General features: G+C 38.9%; 1 protein-coding gene across 9 annotated transcripts in view; it reads right to left on the bottom strand.

The window, feature by feature from the left end:
- Reps2 (RALBP1 associated Eps domain containing 2) overlaps positions 1-27,138 on the bottom strand; it is a 205,746-nt gene that overhangs the window by 134,699 nt on the left and 43,909 nt on the right. For 4 of the 9 annotated variants that reach the window (XM_048796440.1, XM_048796442.1, XM_048796441.1 and 1 more), the window contains exon 2: positions 8,821-8,944. The gene's annotated coding sequence lies outside the window, so the exon portion shown is untranslated. Of the gene's footprint in view, positions 1-8,820; positions 8,945-9,145; positions 9,260-27,138 lie in introns of those variants that run through there. The other 5 variants (XM_048796435.1, XM_048796436.1, XM_048796438.1 and 2 more) reach the window with 2 other exon arrangements.

Raw genomic sequence — 27,138 nt, 5'->3', positions numbered from 1 at the left:
AACTCAGGGGTACTTGACCACTGAGCCATATCCCCAGCCCTATTTTGTATTTTATTTAGAGACAGGGTCTTGCTGAATTGCTTAGGGCCTCACTAAGTTGCTGCAGCTGGCTTGGAATTTGCACTCCTCCTGTCTCAGCCTCCCAAGCCGCTGTGATTACAGGCAAGCGCTACCACATCTAGCTGAATAAATTGCATTTATTGGGCATACCATGAGTGAAACCCAAGAGTGAATCAGGAGACTCACAATTTACTGGATTCTGTTACTACCAAGCAATAGCCCTCTTATTTCACCTCCTTGGGCCTCAATTTCCCTGTATGTAATCAGATCAACTCTGGGTCTCTTCCAACTTACATCCTGTGTGTTCATTCCATAAACTCCATTTCTCTGGTGGAAGGGCTCCTCACAGGGGTCCATGAGTGGGTTCTGGGGATCCAAAAACCCTTAAAGTTAAAGGCAACATTTTTTTTAACCTATCATCAATGTGTATTTCCCAGTGAGATTCAGAGTCTTTACTGGATTATCATTGTTCTGGGATTCTTTTGACAATCAATTAGGTTGGAAACCATTGCTCATAAGGTTGAAAAAAAGAACTTTGGAAAGGGAGAGAACAACAAATGAGCTAAGACTATGGGCATGGCGTAGAGGAGTGGAACCCCTAGAAGAACACAAATGGCCAGCTGTATAGTGGGTCATGCTGCATAAGTGAGTCCCTGGAGCACAGCTAAGAAGGAGAGACAAGTATGAAGAAAACTGCCAAACTAACCACTGAAGAAAAAAAGGAAAGGAACACTGAGATGAACTTTAACCAAAAGAGTTAAGTGACCTCGGCTGAATGGGAAACCCAACACAGTATTTAGTATTCAAAATGCCCTCTAATTAGACTTATTAATACATGTATATGCATGTGTGTGTGCAGACACACACACACACAAACACATCAGCCCATAGTCAGCCATACCCTTACCTCCTGGGCTTCTTACTCCTTTCTGGCCTACCCTAAGGAGTGCTCTTTTCTATAAATCACCAAACTAGTTGTCATGCTTAAAAGATTCCTCTTAGCCCTAAGAGTGAGGAAGGGTTTACCAAACAAGTAGAGCATCTCAATTCAATCAGAGAATCTCTGCTTTTATTGTTCCTTGGATAAAACAATTCTTGTTTGGGAAAAGAAGCCATGGAAACCAGGACTCACTGTTGCAAAATCTTTCTTTATCTCTCTCAAAGGATCTAAAAAATCTCAAGCAAAGGAAGTGAGGCAGCAGGATTAGAGTCCCTACCATCCCTAAAGTTTTGACTTTGGCTTACAAAAAGCTTTCTCAGTTTCAGCACTACTCACATTTTGGACTGAATAATTTGGGTTTGTTAAGAGAGAGGGTCCTGTCCCATACCATGTAAGGTGTTTAGCATCACCCTTGGTCGCTACCTACTAGTGCCTATAGCACCCTCTACATAGTTTGACAAGCAAAAATATGCCCACACATTGCCTAGAAGGAATTTTAAAAATCATTTGAGTTGAGAATGACTGTTTTACACATAAGTGAGGAGTCAAAATGAGTTACATGATGTTTACCTTGGGAACTTCTTGGTAGTAGACTTATGAATACAACAGTGTTTCACAAATTTGGGGATTTCACAGAACAGTAAAAATCTCCCCCAATAAACTCCCCAAATGAAGAAGACCAACATAAAGTTGCCAACATTTTATTTGGTCAAGAAGTTTATCCCAAACTATAACCCATTATTAATTTCATAAAAGAATACCTAACAATAGGGCCAAAAAAAATCATCTTAGAATTAACTATACAAACCTCATTTTCAAAAAAAAAAAAGGCTCATTCTTTTGTCCTAATTCTTTCTCCTTCCATTGCAAACTGTGCCAGATTGCCACCAGACCATGAGCCAGTTTGGGAAACATAGCTCTAGAGAATACATAAATCACACCATTGTAACTGTACTAGAAATGAAACTACCAAAAGGATCATCAAAAAGAAATCAAGTCAGGTGCGATGGTACATGCTTGTAATCCCAGTGGCTCAGGAGGCTGAGGCAGGAGGATCAAGAGTTCAAAGCCAGGCTCAGCAAAAGCAAGGCACTAAGCAACTCAGTGAGACCCTGTCTCTAAACAAAATACAAAATAGGACTGGGGATATGGCTCAGTGGTTGAGTGCCCCTGAGTTCAATCCCCAGTACCCAAAAAAGAAATCAGGGGTCTGTCACCTTGGATAAGGTTAAAAAAAAATCAAATCTTTACTTACCCAACCCTAATTGAAATCATGCATTTCTTTCAGCTATGAATGTAGACAACAAACAACAATATCAAAAGCAGTACCTGTGATTTTGTTACTCAACAAATCTGGCATTTTAATACCACATTACAGTTGTTGTAGATACTCTCTTTGTTTGTTTGTTTGTTTGTTTGTTTTTAATAATATTGGAGATTGAACCTAGGCCTGGCACATGCTAGGCAAGTGCTCTACCACTGAGTTATATCACCAGACTTTTTAGTTTTGTATTTTGAGATAGGATTTCGCTAATTTGCCTAGCCTGGCCTGAAACTTGTGGTTCTCCTGCCTCAAATTCCTGAGAAGCAGGGGATTACAGATGTGAATCACTACACCTGGCAAGTTGTTAGAGACATCTTGATGTATTGTCTATGTTCATTACTACTCTGAAAGTATGATAGTTACTTTGAACACTGCTAGATCTTGCATTAATTAAAAAGCCAATATACTGTTATTTAATAATTCCTTTTAAACATCTTGGCAGTTACTTCAAAACAATTGGTTTCCTTATAAATTTGTATCTTTGTATGCATTCTTAGTCTGCACACATGCTCAAGTCCAGTTCCCAGAAAGAAGAAAGGTTACAGCAGTTTCCAGGGCAAATGTTTACCACATGGTTTCCTCATCAAGAATTCTTTCAATTTTCATCCACCCTCCTTCCATCCTCCAAGTAACCTATTTCACCATCTGTTTAACCTCAGCTCCAACTAGGATGAGGCTAGAGAAAGAGCCATTGCCAAGATTTAAGGAGGTATTTGCTATCATGGTCATGTAAATGTAGAGTCAGCATGTGCATAACCCTAAGAGAAAGAACCCTCTTAAATGATGCACTCTGCATGCCAGTAGAACCAAATGTGTAGTTTTAGTTTACGCAAAACTTTTGAAAATGACTCACATGAGAAGTCATTCTCAACCTTGGCTCCATGTAAGAATCACCAGAGTAGATCTTAAAAGTACTAACTCTCAGGCTAGATCCCAGACTCATTTAATGAGAACTTCAGGAGGTGGACCCAGGGACTTATATTTTTATTTTGTATTTAATGCTTTCTAGGTGATTCTCAAGGGCAGAAAATGTTGGAAACCAGGATCTTAGAAAGATGACATGCACCAAAAGGACTTCTGCAAGATCCCTTACAGAATTCCAACTGCTTTAGCTTAAAGAGTGACAGGTGAGACTTTCCCAAGATGGTGGATTAGAGGCACCTAGCACTCCCCTACTTCTTCATGAGAGAGAATTAAAATAACTGGAATGTATCTGCTTACTTAAGTGGGTAACCATGAAGAAATGCTGAAGTTCAACAGCCAACAGACAGAAACTTGAAGAAACTCAGTGTGGAATAGAGGGTGGAATAGAAAGCCCCACCACCCACAGCATGGAAGCAGACCAGAAGGAGTGGCAGTTACCCTTTGGCAGGAGCAGAGGTGAAAAAGGGAGAGTCCCAGCAAGTACCAATGGCACAGCATCCTCCAGATCCTCCAGGAAATATAGCATAAACAGTCAAGGGACATGGGATTTGGATGGGGAACTAGCTATGGAGAAGTTCTCTACAATTCCCAGCAAATTCTCGTGGAACTATAACTGGAAGCCATCTTGAGAAGGGCCTGAGTTTGTTGTTTTTGCACTAAAGGCCCAGGCATTTCCCTTTCTCTGGGACTCCATAACAAGGTCACACTACTCAAGCTTGGTGGACAGTGGATGTGAGAGTCAGTCTGGCCTGGAAAAAGATTCTGGAACAAATTCACTGAGAGTTCTAGGCAGTGGGAGACAGGATTTCAGTGCTTGGGAGAACAAAGACACATTCCTCTGGAATCAGTAGTTTGATAGGCCAGCTATCAAGGTCCAGTGGAGTGAGTAGCTGTGTGTGACTACATGCAGGAGGCAGGACTATGAACACCAGAATCATGGACAGTGGATGACACAGAACCTACCACCATCCCCCCAGCATTGATCCTTGAGAATCCATGGCCTCTCTCCACCCTCAGGGGTGGCAGGGGTCATGTAGTAGAGCGGGTGTTACCATGGTCCTGCCCTCCAAATACACAGCACAAAAACCTCCATAGATAATCTGTAGGAAGTTCCATCTACTGCGCTAGCTCCTAACCATGCTGTGGCATTGGCATATTCCCTACTCTGAGGGTGCAATCCAAATAGTCTCAGAGGGAATCTTTATCTGGAGAGTTCTTCATTCCACTGTAGCTTGTTCCAGCATGCAAGACAGTTAAGAGGTATTCTAAATTATTCCAGCCACAAATGACTCCCACCAGTCATCTGACAAGCACCACAAAGGAAAGAAGAGAAGGATGATGAACCCCCAGGCTTTGATCTGGTATACCATTAAAAGATCAAATGTCCAAATAATTGGAATACCTCAACTACATGCTGAAGGCACAGAAAACATTCAGTGAAATAACAGCAGAAAAATTCTGAAATCTTGGGGAAAATGTGGATATCCAGGTACGAGAAGAATTTAGAAAGCAAAATAGACATGACCAGAAAAGAACCTCTTCGTGACATATTATGGTTAAATTGCCAAAAGTACAGAACAACGAATATTAAAAACCACAAGAGAGAAGCATCAAGTCACATTTAAAGGCAAATCCCATCAGAACAACAGCAGATTTCTCAGTAGAAACTCTAAAGGCCAGGAGGGCATGGAAAAATGTAGTTTAATTCCTGAAAGAAAATAACTTTCAACCAAAATTACTATATCCAACATGGCTATCCTTCAGAATCAAAGAAGAAATAAAGAGCTTCTAAGAAAAGGACAAACTAAAGGAATTCATGACCAATAGACCAGCATTATAAAGTCACCAGTGGGAATTCTATACCCAGAAGATGAAGAAAGATTCATACAATCATAACAGCATGGGAAAGAATAAATCTCACTAGAAAAGTAGACACACAAATGAAAATCCGGAAAGAATCAAACATTATCAATATTGTAAATCATCAAATATCAAAGATAAATAAGACAGGAAGAAATTAATATAGAATATTCAAAACAACCTTAAAAATCAACAAAATGATAGGAACAACTACATACATTTTAATAATAACCCTGAATGTAAATGGTCTTAATTCTCCAATTAAAAGGCACAGGCTGGTTAACCAGATTTAAAAAAAAAAAAAAACCAACAGTATGTGACCCCCACAAACTCTCCAAACCTGCAAAGACTTACACAGAATAAAAGTAAAGGGATGGAAATTATATTCCAACCAAATGGACTACAAAGGAAAAGAAGTAGCTGTACTTATATCTGACAAAAATAGATGTTAAGCCAAAATTAGAGGAGCCAAAGAAGGTCACTACATATTAACCAAGGGAACAATTCACTAAGAAGATAGTGATTATAAATATGTATGCACTGAATGAACATCAGAGCACCCAATGTTATAAAGCAAACAGTACTAGACCCAAAGGAAGAGACAGACTTCAATACAATAATAGTGGGTAACTTCAATACCCCACTCTCACCAACAGACAGATCATACAACAAAAAAGAAAATCAGGGACTGACATTGTAGCTCAGTAGTAGAGCACTTGCCTAACATGTGTGAGTTACCAGGTTTAATCCTCAGCACCACATAAAAATAGATAAATAAAAGTATTGCGTTCATCTGCAACTAAAAAAAATTTTCAATCAACAAAGAAACATCAGAGTTAAATGACACTTATTGATCAAATGGACTTAACAGACATTGACAGAACATTCTATCCAACACATGCATAAGGTAAATTCTTTTCATCAGCACATGGAATCTTTTCCAAGAGATTATATATTAGGCCATAATGCAAGACTTAACAGCATCAAAAAAACTGAAATAATTTCTGGCATTTTATCAGATCATAAAGGAATAAAACTAGCAACCAACCACAAAACAAACTATACAAATGCATGGAGATTGAACAACACACTACTGAATAGTAGGTCACTGAAGAAATTGGCCATGGGGAGGGGGGTGTTAAAAACTCATAGACTCTGGGGCTGGGGATGTGGCTCAAGCAGTAGTGCACTCGCCTGGCATGCGTAGGGCGCTGGGTTTGACCTCAGCACCACATAAAAAATAATATAAAGATGTTGTGTCTGGTACAGAATAGAGGACACAGAAACCAATCCACAAAACTACAACTATCTTATATTTGATAAAGGGGCTAAAAGCATGCAATGGAGGAAGGATAGCATCTTCAACAAATGGTGCTGGGAAAACTGGAAATCCATATGCAACNTCGCCCCACCCCCCATTATGGATTAGCATCCACTTATCAGAGAAAACATTTGGCCCCACAAATCAGGCAAAAGATTTAAGTTTAACTTAAAATAGGTAACAAAAGTGTCAGAAGTTTTTTTGGTTACTGGGGATTGAACCCAGGGGCGCTTAACCACTGAGCCACATCCTCAGCCCTTTTTTGTATTTTAACTAGAGACAGGGTCTCACTGAGTTCCTTATGGTCTTGCTGAATTGCTGAGGCTGACTTTGAACTCACAATCCTCTGCCTCAGACTGCAGAGCCACTGGGATTATAGGCGTGCGCCAGAAGTTTATTCTAGTATACAACAAATTAGCTCTAACTTTTCAGAAGATAACGTTGGAAACCCCTACAATAAAGTTTTAATACCCATTTACAATAGAATAAGAACTATGACAAATCCAAATTCAATATGATGTAACTTTCAGCCATCAAAGCCAATGACTGCTGTAGCAGTCTTGTAGCAACAGTCTTAGGGCAGATTGTCTTCTAGCAACAGACACCAAGCCACCTGAGGAAATGATGTTCCATCAAGAAACCTATGTCAAAGAACCAAATTCTGTAATGTAAACACATACATTTTGGGTCCAATTATTTTCCCATTTGGAAAATATTTCAAGATTGCAGGTTATAGTTAGCACCTTACTAAAAGGAAAGAGGAATGGAGAAGAAGCCATTTTACATAGCAATGGGGCATAGGGTCCAGAGGCAGAGATGCTGACTCTAAATTTTACTAACCCTGGGTATATATATTCAGTTACTCAACCTCCCTAAACTTCAATTTCCAAATCTGTAAGATTGGGACAATAATAACACCCCAGTAGAGACTCGCAATGTTATGCCATAACCAGTTCTCCTCTCCTCAAAGTCACCTGAGAGAATTGTGTTTCCCCAGTTTGCTCTGCAGTGAATCAGATCCATGTGAAAAGTTCTGGCCAATGCACTTTGAGCAGCAAAATTGTGAGTCACATTCAGGCCAAAAGAATTTAACTGCTAGGGTGAGAAACTCTTTCCCTGTTGCAGCAATTGGGGGGGACAGGTTTTGTGTTGGAGGTGCCATAAGGTAAAGCAGCCAGGATCACAGGGCCACCACATGGAGAGCAGCTGCTCTAGAGGGTCACCCTGACTCACTGCAAAGTGGGACAAGAATCCTTGTCTAGTGAAGGCACTGAGATAGTTGTGGCATGTGTTACTATAGTTTATACCAAACAATGTAAACCTAATAAGCACTGCACCTACTTTACTGGGATGCTCTGAGGATTAAATATGACAGTGTCTGGCACACTCTAAGTCCTTGAAAAAGATTAACAGATGACTGCAGCCCCCTGACGCTTAGTGTAAGGGGCTTTGTCTCCCATAGCCAGCTATCATAGCCAGCAATCATCTCAGATATTTGGATTGTCCACACAGTCTCTATGAATTAACCATAAATATTAAACCCATTTAGGTGTCTACCCCAACCCTCATAGGACAGGAGAGAACAGCTGATTAATCTTTATCTCAAAATGAGGAAAAGAAACAAATTTCCTGCATAACCATGTGGATATATGAAAGTACTTTGTATCACAGTGAATTATCAAAGGACTTGAGTGCATTCCTCTGATAATCACCTTCTTCATATGGATTTTTAAATCTCTTTCTAAGGCAGTAGAAATAATATCAATATTTGGGGCCTTTGCTTTTTGTTTAAGCTGTGGAGAGAACTCAAGCATATTAGTGGGCTGGGAACAGGGATGGAAAGATAAGAGAATAATAAATCAGAACTATGAGAAGATAGATTCATTCTGCCAAAATTGTAGTACAGTGCTTTGGGAACTGGAAATTAAAGGATGAGCATATCTGATGTGACTTAAAGGAATGGAAAAGAGAAAAAAAGAACAGTTCCACTCAACTCTCTCTGTCACTCCACCCCTAATCCCTAAGAGAGCCTTAAGTGACATTATAGGTACCTCAAGTGGAAAATTAAACTGAATCTTATTATTTTGCCACAGGCTCTAGAAGTCCTGTCCCAGTCTCATCCTAAATAACAAAATCTGTTTTAACTGCAAGTCAGTTAAATGGAACTAATCTCAGGTCACTCTCTGAATTTTTTTGCCCATTTAAAAAAGAAAGGAACTAAGCCACCTGCTAAGTTTTGTTTTTTTTTTTTTTTTACACAGAGAATTTGGAGGAAGTGAGGAGAAATTCCACAAAAGCTTATAGAATAGGCCTTAACCCCACTAAAAATTGTCCTCATAAATAAGAAACCTGTCACAGACAATAAAAAAATATAAAATGTGAGATACTCACCACATTTAATACTTTCTATCCGCACAGGCAGGCCAGACTGTGCCGCAGCAATTAATTTCAGGGCAATGTAAAACTGTGTTGGACCAAAATAACCAACCCGCTTTGCACCACACAGTTCTGTGATCTGAAAACAGATAAGAAAAGTAATGCTGAAAACTCCATTTTGTAACAGGAAAATGAGACAAGATATATGATGAAACATGAAGAATTTCACAAGGTAGCTAACCAAAAGTCGCTTGGGAACCTACATATCCACACCGGTTAGTTTCCCTCTCCTCCAGTTGACAGTGAGATTTTTGAATTCAGATCATTAAGTTCTACTTACCCATGATGTTTCAGTACTTATTTTCCTCCTCTTTCAAAGATTAAAATAAAGGTGACAAAGGATGGCTGTTACTCCTCTTACAAAGGAGAGTGATTTTTTTTAGGGGGTAGATTCTAATGTACAAAGTCTAGAGTCACTGGGGTGAAGAGAACAGTTTAGTTATTACCACTACTTGTGGATTATCCTAGTTTATCAAAATTAGAAGTAAATTATTATCACAAAGTTCTCAGGAGAAATTATTTCCTAACCATTGAAATTATATTTTGGGTGCTCTTTTCAGAAGAACAGAAAAGTACTAAACAGTAGGGCACAGTGGGGCACTCTTGTAACTCCGGGTACTCAGAAGGCTAAGGCAAAAGGTAGCAAGCAGAAGGCTAGCCTGTGCAACTTAGTGAAACCCTGTCTTAAAATAAAAAATGAAAAGGGCTGGGGATGTAGTTCAGTGGTAAAGCAACCCTGGGTTTAATCACTAGTATTGAAAGAAAAAAAAAGTACTACGCACATTTTTAAGATACTACAATAATTGGTGATTTCCATCCCATCACCTGGAACTAGAAAATCCTTCCCCACACCTGAATGGAGCTCAAATGTGACTTTTGCTCTGAAGCTCTTCCCAATATCCTGGGTATAATTTATTTCCCAGTGTATTCTGAGAGGAAGCCATTCAAATGTCTATAAATGAACACCATATGATACATTGTCTTGGATGTGCTTCAGCATAAACAGGGAATTGGGCACATGGGTAAAACAAGCATAACCAAGAATTAATAATGGTTGAAGTCAGGTGATAGGTTTATGGAGGTTCATTCTCCATATCACAAGTTGGAGGCCAGCCTCAGCATCTAAGCAAGACCCTAGGCAACTCAGCGAAATCTTGTCTCTAAATAAAATATTTTAAAAGAGCTGGGTCTGGAGGCTGAGGCAGGAGTATCAAGAGTTCAAAGCCAGCCGGAGGAAAAGTGAGGTGCTAATCAACTAAGTGAGACGCTGTCTCTAAATAAAATACAAAACTAGGGCTAGGGATGTGGCTCAGTGGTCTAGTGCCCCTGAGTTCAATCCCCAGTACCCAAGGCAGGGGGAGAGTGTTGGGAATGTGGTTGGTTCAGTGGTAAAGTACCCCTAGGTTCAATCCCTAGTACCAAAAAAGAAGAAAAAGAAATTGTAATCCTTGATATGTGAAAAACATAACAACTACATTTCAAAAGGTAACCATGTAGTATCAAGTTCACCTTCAGTTATTCCTTTACCACAGCTACTACACTGAACTGGAAATCTCTTTATTACAGGTAACCGAAAATACTGGTATAACATTTATTATGGTAGTTTAAGACTCATGCCCTAATCTGACATTAGTAAAGCACCTTGTTTACCTTGGAATCTGTCCTTTGGTCGCATACAGCATTAGAATCACTGCTTTGTATACAAAGTAGAATATACACATTTAAGTGAGGTAAGCCCATAGGTCACTTTTCCTGTTCTTTATACATGAAACCTCTGAGAAGCATGCCAAGAACATTCTGAAATATTCAGTTCTCAAGGAAGAGAAAATAATTATAAGCCTTTGGAATTTACATATGGAGTCTCATAGTCTGGGACTTCTTGATCCAAAAAACAGGTTAATTTTATAAGATTTGTTGTTATTGTTGTTCATCAGGGTTCAAAGTATTTTAAGTTTAAATTCTGTCTGGAAAAGCTCTAAATTATGGGTAGAAATGTTTTGATGATATCTGAAGGAAAAAAGGTGGTGATTTATTCCAGATACTCCATGAGCAGGAGGTATTCTACAATATTTCTTCTTCAAACAATCTAAGTCACTGAGATTTACTCAAAATAAAGAAAAAATGAAAAGATTCCATTCTTACTTTTTAGTTTAAACTTTAAACCTGTTACACTCTCGGCTGGATCCATCTGAGATTACGTGTTGTACAAATTTATAAAACAGAATAAGGACCTATGGACTAGAGTTTGTTTTTTCAGGTGGAAGGCAAGAAATGGAAAAAAGGGGAATGGATGAAATCAACTTCCTTACAGCTTACAGATGCACATTAAACTGCTGGGATGCTGGATACAAATCAGAAAAAAATCACCAACAATGTGGGTGGATCCTGGACAAAGTTCTGGAAGGAGGTTGAAGGCCACTAAAATAGCTTCCCTCCTACCTAATTCTGTAAGATTAAGTGACTGTGCTGAATAACCAGTCCACACACGTTCCAGTTTGCCTGAAATAATACTCTTTCCTAGCTGAAATGTAATAAATTTTCAGAACTGTTCAAAGGTTTGAATAAGTTTCTCTCTTTCAAGTATTTTTAAAGGCCTCCTTGCATTTTGAAACTTAAAAACTCTTAGAGAGAGGGCCTGGAAAATTTCTCCAAAAGCACCCCTATTTTGTATTCTCTCTGGGCTGCACTTGGCAAAGTCCAGATTCTTTGCTCTGACTCCATTGCTCCCAGTCTTCTCTAGACAGTGCACCTTCGCACACCAGCCTTCATGGTCTCTTATTAAAACCGGGACACCTTCCAACTGCAAAGGGCTTCCAGGGCTCCTCGTTCCCTTCCTGCAAAATTCAGACTCCGGAGTGGCTTTTGAGGCCCTCCTGTCTGGCCCAAACTACCCTTCCAAAAACCCTCGCCCTGCAGTTAATTAAGGCTGTAACCACACCAGATTCCAACCCATCTCTCAACACCCAAATCCATTTGGGCTTATGGGCACTTGCTGAGCCCTCTGCATGGAAGCCAAATAGCTCCCCACTTCTTTGCCTGTCGGGCTCATTCTTCAAGTCACCCGAAGACCAACCTTGCCTCTGAACCTTAAGCAATCCCATGTGGCATGTGTTCTGCATTCTAAAACCACTTTTTACCAGCTATCACATCACAAGCCTTGTAATACAGTTAAATCAGTACAGTGGTAACTGTCTCCACTGTACCCCATCTCCTTCCCCCATCCCAAGTGGCCAACACAAGGCAAAATTATGTTTTTATCATTTGTATTCCCAGGGATATGTACTTTACGATGCTTGGTATATACTCAGTTGCTCAATGAATGTTGAATTAATTAGTTTTCACAGCCTGTAGCAGCAGAATAGTTCTTTCTCTCATTTTGTAATTACTTTTACAAGTGGCTGCTAAATTGGCTTTAGTCATCTCACACCATATAACCCAAGAGCTCCTGCAGGAATATAACAGAATTTTAACTTCTCTGTTCCCTTCCTGCTCAGCTAGGAGGGTATGGGGTTAAGTCAAAGCTTCCACCATTCTCCATTCTGGCCATAAGCCTCAGAGCACAGGAGAATCCCTCAGTGGTGTCCCAGCTACTAAACACTCCAGAAAGGTGCCTCTTTTGACTCAGCACACCCCCAAGTGGTGTCAGCTCCCAAGTAGGCACACTCAACAACAGAAATCCTGAAGAGAGTCTGAAGTACACACTTACAAGTTGTAACTCAGCCTCTTAGGAAACAATTGAGGAGGCAGGTTAATAATATGCTGGCTTTTCCCTTTCCTACTCATTTATACTTTCTAATATTCAATAGACTGGCAGTCCAGAGGGACTTGGGGTAAACCACTAAACAAAACACAAACCCCTCTATCCTACTGACCAATATAAGGTACTGTGGTATATGCCTAAGCCAAACCACACTCCTAAAAGGAGGTCAGACATACAGTGCTTAGTTGACAGAGGATCCTATTAATACCTTAAAGTACTTATTAATTTTAAAGTATATTGGCCACTCACCACCAAAAGCACTGTGTACGCTAGGAAATGAGCAGCATGGAACAAAACAACCTATTCTACACACATCCACACCCTTCTTCCTTCCCACTTTGCCAAACCATCTGAAAAGTAGGTTATAGACACACCTCATGACCCACCACCCCTAAGTACTTTATTGTTTACCTCCTAGAAACAGAGATATTTTCCTACACCACTACACCAGCATCACCACACCAAAGGAAATCAACAGTGACATAATATTATCATATAACACATGGTCCACACTCACATTTCCTCAATTGTCCTCAAAATGGCTTACTAGCTGGATTTTCCTATCCTGATCCAGTATTTAATCAATGTTCATGCACTGCATTTTAATCTTATGTTCCCTTAGTCTCCCCCTAATCTGGCACAATCCCCCTTGGTCCTTAATGACATTGAATCCTTTCAAGAGTCCAGACCAGCTGTCCTCAGAATGTCCCACATTTAGGATTTATTTGTTTTCTTATGATTACATTCAACTCAAACATTTCTGGCAAGAATACCACACAGATGTCACTGTGATATAGAGAGAAGTAAACACCATGAGAGCCATATAATATCATAATATCCTACCTAGTACCCACTGTCAAGTTTGGCAATTTGAAATTTATATTCCATGTTACATAAGTAAAATGACATAAGTATAAGCTCATTCAATATAGCACCAATTAACAGATCAGAAAACACCTGGAGGTCCACCTCTAAGATATTAATCAACTGTGATTAATCCACACAATAGAATTCTAGGAAACTTTGTGGACATCTCTCATATCTGTGACTGCCCATCTTTTTTGGAAAAGTCTTTTTTTTAAAAAAAAAAATTGCATATTCCAAATCCCACTTCCTGGCTTAAAAACAGAGAATCAAAATTCCCAGATTCCCTAGCAGCTCATATGCAAGCATATCACCTAAGTTCCACTAATCAGATTTATCCATACATTTCTTTCAAACGAAGGCTGAATATAGATGCATTTATTGATATGTTTATAAGCTATTTCTGGAAGCTGAAGCTAGCAAAAGTGGCTGCCAGCTGCCTCCAGGGAAGAAAACCGAGAGGCTAGGGCACATGGGGAGGAAAGAGTTTACTGCATATCATTTTATACCTTCTGAATTTTGAATCATATGAATGTAGTATCTATTAAAAATAAATTTAGGGGGCTGAGGTTGTGGCTCAGCGGTAGAGTGCTCACCTAGCACGTGCAAGGACCTGGGTTCAATCCTCAGCACCACATAAAAATAAATAAATAAAATAAAGGTTGGCCCTGGGTTCAATCCCAAGCACCGCACAAAAAATAATAATAAAAATAATAATAAAAAGTCTCTTGAGGGCAAGTCCTGCATTTTTTGAACATCTTTGCTTTCCCTGCAGCACCCATGCCACTGATTTCTAGCAAAGAAGGCTCACAGAATAAGTTAGATATGCCTATTGTGTTTTTACTCTTGATGGCTTAACGAGAACTCCTATGTATGGTATCTTGTACCATTAGATAGTGAATTATGTGACTCTATCAACATATTCAACCAAATACTTTGTTAAAATCTAAAGGATCAAAGACACTGGCCTGATCACAGGATAACAAGAAGTAGAACCTCAGGTAAATCATTTTGTAATCACCTGATTCCACGCAGGCAAAGCCAAAGGGGAATGCAACCCATCCTCCCAGAACTTTGAATTATCTTAGTCTATGGTGGTATTATGTTATATATTAAAACAGAGATATAGTAAAGAATCAAATATAAATTAGTATGGTTCTTTTGGGGAGAGCAGCATTTACTGGGGATTGAACCCAGAGGTGCTCAATCACTGAGCCATACCCCAGGCCTTTTGTTCTTTATAATGAGACACAGTTTTGCTTAGTTGCTTAGGGCAGCTTTGAACTCACAATCCTCCTGCCTCAACCTCCTGAGCCACTAGGATTACACGTGTTTACCACCACACCCAGCCAGTATGGTTATTAATGACAAAAAAAGACATTCTCCACTCAGGCTAGCTGTTTTGATCATGCCCATGACTCTCATGGTTCATTCTCTCTTCTGCTTTTAGGGAGCTGACAGAAGGTCTGGGATTATCAGCATTAAATTGATCAGAAATGGGAATACAGGTTCTTGCACAATGGATCGGCATCTATAGGCTTCACTGAGTGATTCTAGAGATTTTATTATGTACCTAGATTGTTGTTTTTTTTTTGGAATGAGGAAGAATTATAGATAATGATGGCATTTGATGACAATGGTCTTTTATGATTTTTGTAAACTAGGTCTTTTTTGGCAAACCAATGCCACAGCTTTCCAAACTGCCCAGCTGGCTTCACACATACAGGCATGTATCACAACAGGGTCAGGAGTTCCTTAGGACTGGCATCTGTCTGGGAAGAAATGGGGATCTAATAACTGAAGGTTGAACAGAGGGGAAGAGGTGATGGGGTGAACTGCTGAGGCACAAAGGAAGCATCCTCCCATAGGTTTAGAAGAAAAGAATAGCAGACTCCACAGTAAAAACTAACATTTACTGAGAGCAGACTGTGTCCCAGGCACTGACATAAATGGCAGGAATTAATGAGATGAAGGAAATACACATATATACACAAGCAGTCTTGACTCCAGAACCAAATTAAAATGCAATTACAGCTCAGATTACAAAAGAAAATTAGCTTTAGAATTCTGGCTCAGGGTTTGAGGCTCTATGTATCACAGAATTTTTGTACAGCTGGAGGTAGAGAAATCTCAGGTGAACACAAATGCATTGCCAAAATTACATATGACTTTTACTGGTTCTGGCAACTCAGACTTTATCTCACCAGCCAAAGGATTAGCTTTGCAGACAGTTCATTTATTGACATTTTTTTAGAGCTTCTCAAAAGTAAAACTATAGGCTCAGGTTATTTGGAATTTTATGAGGTTGTTTATTTCAATCCATTCTATATTTATCTAGACTATTTTATCTGCACTCACACAATTTATTTTTTAAAGAAATGTGTCCCATTTCTTTACATTTCAACTATGTGGAGCATCAGTATTGCACAGAGATCTTCAACATGCTAAGGGAATGAATAAATGGATAGAAGTTCAGTCTTAGATCACACTAGAGTTCTCACACTTGACCCTAAATCCAGATATTTTGAAGCCTCTAGCACAAAGCTAAACTCTTACCAGAAACATCCATTTTGGGTGGGATAAGCAATCTGACTTCATTAATTTGATTTGTCAAGTTCTCACTAAGGACCCTATCCAATTGTTAAAATAACAAATACATATCTCACTTCCCTGACATTCTAACAGCCTCCCGGTTGAGGAGGCTGATCCCATTTGAAGTGAGCTGCTCCAGGGCAATAAAGCTGGAGAAGGGCCCTTCCTCCCTGTTCATGAGTGTTCTCCTCACAAAAAGGTCCCATGACAACCAGCACACTCAGGCCTTCTGCATCACTATGGCAAATCCAGTTGGGTTTAAGAGGCTCCGGCCCAACCGATCAGAACCAAGCACCAAGACAATACTGATATTGTTACTACTGTGACCTAATGGGCATATAATACTGACCTAACTGACCTCTTTCCATGATCAAGTCCCCTTTCTGTGTCTCAACTATTCACATTCATCCTCTTTCCTCTCTAGGCACCCATCATTTTAAGGCTTGAACTTACTCTCATCTACCTTATCAACAGCAACCTGCTGACAATTCCATGATAACCAAATTCCTAAAGTCTGTGATCTGAGGTCTCATGCCACTGAGCTGCACTTACCAGAAGGGACATCCCTAAGGTCCTCGTGAGTCTTCTGCACCTATCTCGAATCACCTATAAATACTGTTTCATCAGCCTAGATAGACTTTCCATTGCCAGAGGATACAATCCACTGGTCCCACTAAATTGATGACCCCACCACAATGGGTGAGCTTAGATCCAGGTTCTAATTGCTTCCAGGATGTTCTATCCAAAGTGCAGTTCACTCTCATAAGCCATGCTTAGAGATTTCAAAACTAAAAGATATCTGACAAAGAAAGAACAATCCCTGTTGTCAAAGGATTTATAATCTGATTGGGGTGTGTACCTAAGAATTTTGTGAAAGATGATGGAAATTTAGCAAAGACTACTACACACCAAGTAGAAACTGGGCCTTGCTCTTTGTGGGAATTATTTCTAGTATCTAATCCAACATGAATGGTTTTGTAGTAGGAACTTCAGAGTCTAAAGAAGTTAGTGAAATGCTAAAAATTAAGAAATCATCTGAATTGAAAGATCTTGCTACCCAACAATTTATATTAGAAATATCACATGAATCAAATTCACTGTGCAGTTTTCCAAATTCTTAGGCATTAAGATACCACTCACTTATGGCAAAGTCTCTTTGGACATACCAACTAAAAGACACATACTATTTATACTTTGGCAGCCAGAGCTACGTGCAAGTTAGGCTCCGTTATTTCTTGGCTTTCCAAGTGGTCATGAGCACATATCTGTGAGAGGGAGCAGGTGTCAGGAGTACAGCTCAGAACTGAGTATTTTCTTTCAATAGAACTGGAGAACAAACCACAAAGCTTACTTCATCATAACAGTGTGATAACCAACTGAGTTGACCAGAGTACAAAACAGAAACAAATGAGCATTTCCCATTTCTCCTCTGGCTTCCCAGTATCAGAATCCCTGCAGTATTTATGAAGTTTTCCACCTGCTTTCAGCTAAAAAGTTTCTGATATTCACTTTCCTTATTGTTTTTTAATCAGGGTATGGACACAGGACATAAGCTTGCCAGCCAATACCCATATGGGCATTTTAATCAATAACAAATGCTGCAAACCAACAGGAATAGTAGATGATAATTTTCTTGTAAAGAGGAGCAACACCCAATTCCAGGGGCAGCCCCACCCCAACATCTAATGCAGGCAATGATGTACAGGGGGAGACATACAATATTCAGCAGCTACAGTATCACCATCCTCAATGGATCAATTCTGTAGCATGAACCAGCTGTAGTTCTGGCAGTGTTGCCTTCTAACTGTGGATTTTTCAACCCTCCCCCTAGGCTTCCCAGGAGAAAGAATGAATTACCAAAATTTATCCACAAACTCCTTTTTTGATTAAATTAGCCACAAGCAATTTCTGTTGGTTACGTGACTATGTTACTAAGAATCCTGGATGTTACAGAGGACAGATTACAGGTGAGCCTTCATCATTCCAGGGCTACAAATTTGGCTATATCATTATCTACTGCCTAACAAACCACCCCAAAACCCAAATGCCTTAAAGCAACTAATTATTTAGTTCAAAATTCTGAGGCTCAGCAATTTGGGCTGAGTTCAGCTAAATCTGGGCTAGGTGCCACTGCTCTCAGGTGGACTCACTTACGCTTCTACAGTTGGTTTTAGGTTGGCTGGGTGCCTCTATTTTCCACCACATGGTCTCTTCCTCCAGCCCAATCTAGAATTTTTTACATGGTGGCAGAGTTCCAAAGCAGTAAGGAGCTGAAATGTTTCCTCATATCTAGGCTGAAAACCTGCACAAGGTCATTTCTGCATTCTATCAATAAACCAAGTCACAAGGCCAACCAAAATCCTAGGGAAGGGGAAACAAGCTCCACTTCTTTGATGGGAAGAGTTGCAAAGTACTGTAGGCATTTTGCAATCTACCATGCCTGACTGCTTGATAAAGATGAGACAATAGATAACTCTAGGGAATTCTCATTTATTAGAACTACTCATACCTAGAATCTGTGCTCTCACCACCACTTCCATTTACCACCACCAACTCCAGCCTCTGATTTAACAACAGCTAACTAGAAGCAATAAATACAGTGCTGAGCCAGCAAACTTAGCAGCCTGTAAACAATTTTGTACAGGTCAGGTCCCTTGGATTCCTCATACTGTAGGACATGCTAAAGAGCATTGGCTAGAATTGTGTGGCATGTGACATCAGCTCTCCATTTTTGTTTTCTCCATTTCTGAACCTCAGTTTTTCTCCCTCAAAGATCAAAGAAATTTGCTGCATATGAACAAATGGATAGTTTGATCACTTCACACAGAAAACTACTTAACGGTCCTAAATTACAGAAAAGCCTAATATAAAACATAAAGGAATCTTTTAAAAATCTCTTCTTTAAATTTGTTTATTCGGATCTTGAAAAGGTTTAACTAAATCCCCTTCCAAGAGCCACTGAAATTGGCAGACCCCACAAATTGAAACTACATGTTTCCCTGACAACTGTTGAACACAGAAAGGAAGGGCTTCTGCAAGAAGTCCCCATGGAAACCACCTAGTCCTTGCATCTTCCATTCACCTTATACTTTGGCTGGCATTCAAGAAGATCAAATCGCAATAAAAACATAAGGAAGCTGGCTTGTGAGCAATAAAGAATGTCTATGTTTGGTACAGTGAGATTTTTCCAGTAAAAAGGCATAGTCCAAACACCTCAAGACCCACCAGATTTAAAGAAGTCTCTGTATGTTCAAACCATTTCTTAAAATACACCAGGTCTTAGTCCATTTGGGTTACTACTTTACATTGGGTATACCATATATATATATATATTCAGTGGCTCTTGGAAGGGGATTTAGTTAAACCTTTTCAAGATCCGAATAAACAAATTTATATATATATATATATATATACACACACACACACACACACACACACATATACACAATAGAATTTTTTTGTGTGGTATCAGGGATTGAATTCAAGGGTACTAGACTACTGAGCCACATCCCCAGCCCCATTTTTTTATTTTATTTAGAGACAGGGTCTCACTGAGTTGCTTAGCACCTTGCCATTGCTGAGGCTGGCTTTAAACTCACAATCCTCCTGTCTTAGCCTCCGGAGCCACTAGGATTACAGGCATGCACCACTGCACCCAGCCCACAATAGAAATTTTATTTCTTACAGTTTTGCAGACTGACAAGTCTAAGATCAAGGTGCCAGCAGATTCAGTGTCAGGTAAAGGTTATCTATGGCATAGATGGCACTTATTTGCTGTAACTTCCATAGTGGAAGGTGCAAACAAGCTCCCTCAGGACTCTATTATGCAAACATTAATACCACTCATGCCCTACTCTCATGAACTAATCAGCTCCTGAAAGTCATCCTTTAAATACTATTACATTGGATATTAAGCTTCGACATATGAATTTGAGGAGGACAGAGACATTCAGAACACAGTTTCCCAAAAATAATTCTGGAAACAAAGTATATTGGTTTCCTAGGGCTGCTGTAATAAATGGGCTTAAAACAATCGACATATATTATTGTCTTACAGTTCTGGAGGCATGAAATACAAACTCAAGGTGTCAGCAGGGTTAGAAAGTTTCCTTTGAAGGCTCTAAGGTAGAATAAGTTCCATGCCTCTCCCTAAGCTTCTTAATATTAAGTCTCAGAAGTTCTTTGGCTTATACTAGAATCATCACTCCAATCTTTGTCTTCAAATGGCTTTCTTTCTGTGTGACTATGTCTTCACATGGCTGTCTTCTTATGAGAAAACTAATCGTATTGGATTATAGTCCCACCTTACTGCAATGTGATTTCATCTTAACTTGATTTTATCTCCAAAGACCCTATTTCCAAATAAGGTCATGTTCTGCAGTACTAGTGATTAGAATATCAACATATATTTTGGGGAAGACACAATTCAATTCAGAACATACTGCTATATAACAACTATTTTATTTTCCCTATTCACTATGTTTTTTTTAAAGCTAATTAATAGCTCCATTTCTTTTGTAGTTCAATCAAAACAGAAGATCATACTTAACCACAAAGCCACAACTAGCTACAGTGAAATCTGGGCAGTGCAACCTTTACTCTGGACAACCATGTGCCAAGCTCAAAACTGGAATTTTTATTGCAAAGGAGAAGAAGGTTCAATGAAAGTCAGGGGACAAAGAATTCTCAGTCACAGAGGTAAAGAGTAAAATCACTCAGGAAAAAACAGACACCCTGCCCTTTGGTGAAAACCCACTGCAAAAATGAGATCATAAAAGTTAACTGTGCTTGGAAAAGACCTTGGAACTGAAATGAAGAAATTAGTTTTATGCCTAACCAAAAAAAAAAACAGAGGCAAGAGACACTCAAAGGACACAGAGTGAAGAGCATCCCAAATTATAAGTGCTTGAGGGGAAAAAAAAAGTCAATCACAGTGAGACTGAATCATTTTGTATTACCTTCAGCAAGGTATGAATGATGCAGTTTCTCTACACTCCTGCCAGCATTTGATGATGTCACCCGTTTTTCATTTTAGCCATTCTGATAGGTTATGATATGCTATCCCATTGTGGTTTTAAATCTCATTTCCCTAATGGCTAATGATAATGAACATAACTCCACACCACATCAAGATATGTGATTTGCAAATACTTCCTCCCACTCTGGAATTTGTCTTCACATCCTTTTATGAGGTCTTTCTCAAAGTAAGTGTTCTTAATTTTCATGAAGTCCAATTCATCAATCTTTCTCTTTTATGGATTGCATCCTTAGTGTCAGATCGAAGGACCCTTGGTCCTGAAGAATTTCTCATATTTTTATAAGTTTTATATTTTACATTTAAGTTTGTGATCCATTTTTAGTTGTCTTAGGTATAAGACATGAGGTTTAGATCAAGGCACTTTGGTTTTGCTTATTGAAGGTCAATTTTTCTAGCACCATTTGTTGAAAAGGCTATCTTTCCTTCTCTGCTTAACTGCTTTAAAAATTTTGTCAAAAACATCAAAGCTCCACTCTGTTCTCTATTCACTCTGTTGTCAATAACAGGAATAGACAGCCTAAAAACTGAGAGAAAATATTTGCCAGCTATTCATATGACAAAGGATTAATATCCAGAATACATAAACAATTCAAAAAACTTTTTTAAAAAGAGTAATCCAATTTAAAAATGGGCAAATGATCTGAATAGATATTTCTTAAAAAAATACAAATGGCAAACAAATAAATTAAAAAAATTCAATATCATTAGCATCAGGGAAATGCAAATCAAATCTACAATGATATACCATCTCCCACAAGTTAGAATGGCTACTATCACGCAATTTAAGAAATGATAGCGAGAGCCAGACATAGTGGTACACACCTGTAATCCCAACTGCTCAGGAGGCTGAGGCAGGAGAACCACAAGTTCAAAGCTAGCCTCACCAATGGCAAGGCACTAAGCAATTCACTGTGACCCTGTCTCTAAATAAAATACAAAGTAGGGCTGGGGAGGTGGCTCAGTGGTTGAGTACACCTGAGTTCAATCCCCAGTACCTGGCCCCCAAAAGCGAGGATATGGAGATAAAGGAACTCTGACACACTATTGATGGGAATGTAAATTAGTACAGCCATTATGCAGAGCAGTACAAAAGTTCCTTAAAAACCAAAAACAGATTACCTTATGATCCATCTACTCAATTCAGGGTTTATAACCAAAGAGAATGAAATCAGCATGCCAAAGAGTACCTGAAAACCCACGCTCACTGTGGCACTGTTCACAATGGGTAAGACATGAAATCACCCTAGGAGCCCATCAACAAATTAATGGATAAAGAAAATGTGGTGTATATATACACAACGGAGTACTATTCACCCATAAACAAAAATTAAATTCTGTCATTTGCAGCAACATGGATGGGACTGGAGGGCATTACATTAAATGAAATAAGCCAGACACAGAAAGACAAGTATCACATGTACTCTCTCACATATGAAAACTTAAAAAAAAAAAAAGTCAGGGCTGGGGTTGTGGCTCAGAGGTAGATAAATTGCCTAGCATGCGTGAGGCACTGGGTTCAATCCTCAGCACCACATAAAGTAAAATAAAGACATTGTGTCCACCTTTTTAAAAAGTAAGCATGAAAGTAGAATACTGATGGATAGAGATTGGAAGGGTTGAATGGAAGGTGATTGGATTTGATCAATGCATGCTATGTGCATGCACGAAAACATCACACTGCACCTTATTAATATATACAATTAGTGTGCTAATAAAAAATAAAGTTTTAAAAAGTCCAACATGGTGGTATGTGCCTGTGCCACCAGCCATTCAGGAAGCTGAGGGCAGGAGAACCACTTGAACCCAGGAGTTCAAGATCAGCCTGGGAGATAAAGCAAGATCCCATCTCCAAAACAGAGGTGGGAAGAGGTAGGGAGGGAGAGGAAGATATTGAGATTCTTTGTCAAAAATCATTCGAGCATATTTCTGTGGGTCTATTTCTAAGTACATTGACCTATTCCATTGATCTATATTTCCATTCCTCCACTGATTCTACACAGTCTTGATTACTGTAGTTATAAGTCATAAAATCAGGCAGACTTATTTTTCCTCTTATTCTTATCAAAATTATTTTAGCCAGGCACAGTGTACATACCTATAATCATAGTGGTTCAGGAGGCTAAGGCAGGAAAATCACAAATCCAAAGCCAACTTCAGCAACTTAGTAAGGCCCTAAGCAACTTAGCAAGACCCTGTCTCAAAATAAAAAATAAAAAGGACTGGGGATGTGGCTGAGTAGTTAAGAGCCCTTGGGTTCAATCCCTAGTAAAAAAAATCTTTTAGCTATTATAGTTTATTTGTCATTTCATATAAATTTTTAAATATTATCTACATCTACAAAAATAATCCTGCTAGGATTTTTATAGGAATTACATTAAACTTGTATATTGATTTTCAGAGAATTAACAGGTTTACTGCCCTCTGATCCATGAACATATTATGTCTATATGTGTTTCAGTGTACAAGTCCTGTGTGTATTGGTTACTAACCTAAGTATATTTGAGTATCTGTGAATGGCATTCCCTCCCTGTATGTATGAACACACACACACACACACACACACACACATTTTTTTTCTCAGTGTTAGGGACTGAACCCAGGGTCTTGTGCATACAAAGCAAGCACTCTATTCTGAGCCACACTCTTGGCCCAGGTATTATATTTTTTAATTTCAGTGTCCATGTGTTTGTGGCTTACATATACAAATATAATTCATTTCTGAACATTTTCTCTTATCCTTAGACCTTGCTGATTTCACTTATTAGCTCCAAGAGTTATTTTGTAGATTCCTTGGTATTTTCTATACAGACAATGACGCCATCTATAAATAGGGATAGTTTATAATTCTTGGCGGGGTCCCTTATGATTTGTGTGCCTTTTATTTCTTCTTCTTGCCTTATTACACTAGCTAGAATTACCAAAACAGTGTTGAAAAACAAAGATAGGAACAGACATCCTTGCCTTAAAAATGATCCCAGGGCTAGGGTGCTAATTCCTAGTTAATTCCCCAGCACCACAACCAAAAATGATTCCACATACAAACTCAAGGATGTAGAAAAAAATGAAGGGACAATAAAATAGTAACTCTGTCTATAAATCTAAATTGGGAGTTGGCCTGTAGACCAAATCTAGGCTATTGCCTGTTTGTGCAAATACAGGCAAATATAATCATTTACAAATTGTCTATGGCCACTTGTCACTATAGCAGTAAACCTGAGCATCTATGACAGAGACAATATGGACTACAGAGACTAATATATTTACCATCTGGCCTTTATAAAAAAAAAAAGTTTGCTGAACTCTGACCTAAATAAAAAATACCTGCATAAAATAGTAATGAGTTATGAAATTTAATATATAGTACTAAAATATATGGCAAAAACAACAGAAATTGTAAGCTAGGATAAGTGGAGTCAAAGGTCATTGCATCATTCAGGAGAAAAATAAAAATAAACATTAATGGAAAAAACCTTTTAGCTGGGTACAGTGACATACTCCCACAATGCCAGTGACTTGGGAGGTTGAGGCAAAGGGATTGCAAGTTCAAAGCCAGTCTAGGCAACGTAGTAAAAACCTGACTCAAAATTTAAAACTAAACAGGACTGGGGATGTAGCTCAGAGAGTATCCCTGAGTTCTATCCCCAGTATTGCAAAAAAAAATAATAATTAATTTAATTAATTAAAAACAATTTTAACCAAAACATCCCCTAAATGTATCCTTTAGGTTCAGAAGACGGAAAAAGATCTATCCCTTCTATTTCCATTTTTTTTTTCGGTTATATCAAAGTATAATCATTAACCCAATAGCTTCACTGGGCAGGAAGGGGCCACATATCTACATTAACTCCCTCCATAAAACATCTATAAAAACGGGGCATGGTGGCACATGCCTGTCATCCCAGAAGCTCAGGAGGCTGAGGCAGGATTGTGAGTTCAAAGCCAGCCTCACAACTGTGAGGCACTAAGCAACTCAGTGAGACCCTGTCTCTAAATAAAATACAAAATAGGGCTGGAGATGTGGCTCAGTGGTTGAGTGCTCCTGAGTTCAATCCCCGGTACCTAAAAAAAAAAAAAAATCTATAAAGGTAATTGCCAGTTCCAAATCATCCATCTCCTTGCTTTTCACTGCTAGGGTGACTAACCATCCTGGATTTCCTAGGACTGAGGGGGGTTCCTGGGATGTACAACATTCAATACTAAAACTAAGAAAGTTCAAGTTGATCACCTAACTTCCAATGGCCCATGCTAGTGAAATGGACTGACTGGGACACGAAGTTCTGCTTCCCATTCATTTCTAATGAGGAGGTCACTTTTAGTGAGTCAGTGAGCAGGTCATCAAGCAGAACTAATTAAAGTTAAGTGCACAGTCTCAACTTGTGTATTCCTAACAATTCTTCACAAAATGATGCCTTTGAAAGCAAACACAGCCCTCCGCTCCTCAAACATGCAGTGTATTCACAAATTGACTGATATAGAAGAATGCATACACATCTCATCGACCTCCATTTTCTCAGTCTCTAGATCTCAGTGTCCTACTAACTGATACCAGTATGTAGCACAGAAACAAAATCTATTTTAATCTAAGAGAATTGGGAAACTTCCAAAGAGCACTGACCTGAAAAATCTTGACAGAGCAGAGGAAATTGATTTTCTACCAAAACCATGGAGAGGATTAGACTCAGATTTAGGCCAATAAAAGATTTACATTCCATCCAAGTCCCAATATAACATGATGCACAGATGAAAACATGCTCATGAGCTGACATAAGCTGACACACATTAGAAAGTTCAAAATAAAAGTCAGCTCTTAAGAATGCAAGTCCCTAAGGTAAAAACTCAACATATAAATTGTATTAAGATTCCTGTGATAGAACACAGCATAGTCTTTCAAATTGATTTTCATAATAATTTTTATTCTCATTCTGGATCGTTTCAAAAAGATTGCCCACCAGGGCCGGGGATACATCTCAGTGGTAGAGCACTTACCTAGCAGGTACAAAGCCCTGAGTTCAATCCCCCAACATCAGAGAGAGAGAAAAAAAAGATTGCCCACAAATCCTCAAGATCAGAAAATACCATTGACCATTCATTTATAATAACCAAAAATTTTTCTTAAAATAAATAATGAATAACTTAAAATTACAAAAAAAAAAAAAACTCCAACTTTCTAACTTTCAAATAAGGGAAAAACTCCACCCTTTCCAACACCCACATAGACAACTATGCTACTACACCTCCTTTTTATCATAACATCTATTAATTATGGTAAGAAAAAAAAACCCTATGCCCTTCTATACTTAAGACCAAAAGTAATACTGGTGACCAGCTTGACCTTGATTGTCCCAGGCACCTACACTGGGCAGTGTGAAATGAGAAAGCAAGTCTTCCCATCAGGGGCCTACTTGTCCTGGCTACAGTGAAAATTAAAGCTGCCTCTTTGACAGTTTTTAACTTTTACAAGTTTTCTTCAAATCATGGATTTATTTTTAATCTTTCTTATGTCAAAGAAAAAAATACGATGCACATGTCATCAAGTCAACAGATAAAGAAAAGCTATCACTGTGTAAATGAAGCATGACACTGGGACAACAGGAGTCAAGAATGCGAGTGAGTGAGCCAGCCTCCACGTAGAATTGGTCACATCCAACTAAACACAATTTGGAAAGAAAAAAGGAAAATACGTGAAGGGAGGAAAAAGCTCTAAGCCAATGCAATCAACAGTGGTTAAAAGTGATAGGTTGATTCCTGAGGTGGAAACATTTTTGATTTCATGGTTGCATGATTACACACAGTAAATCCATATACTTCTGTAGCCCATCAGGACACTTTTATGCCTCAAAGTTCAAAACCAAATGTAATAAACAAAATTATAGCTGAACTTCTTCAAGAAGAGGACCAGGGCTGGGGATGTGGCTCAAGCAGTAGCGCGCTCGCCTGGCATGTGTGCGACCCGGGTTCGATCCTCAGCACCACATACAAACAAAGATGTTGTGTCCGCTGAAAACTAAAAATTAAATAT

This window comes from Marmota marmota, unplaced genomic scaffold (assembly GCF_001458135.2).
Source record: "Marmota marmota marmota unplaced genomic scaffold, marMar, whole genome shotgun sequence".
NCBI classification, from domain to species: domain Eukaryota; kingdom Metazoa; phylum Chordata; class Mammalia; order Rodentia; family Sciuridae; genus Marmota; species Marmota marmota.
The sequence above is the reverse complement of the archived record's forward strand: the minus strand, read 5'-3'. Positions and strand labels throughout refer to the sequence as shown.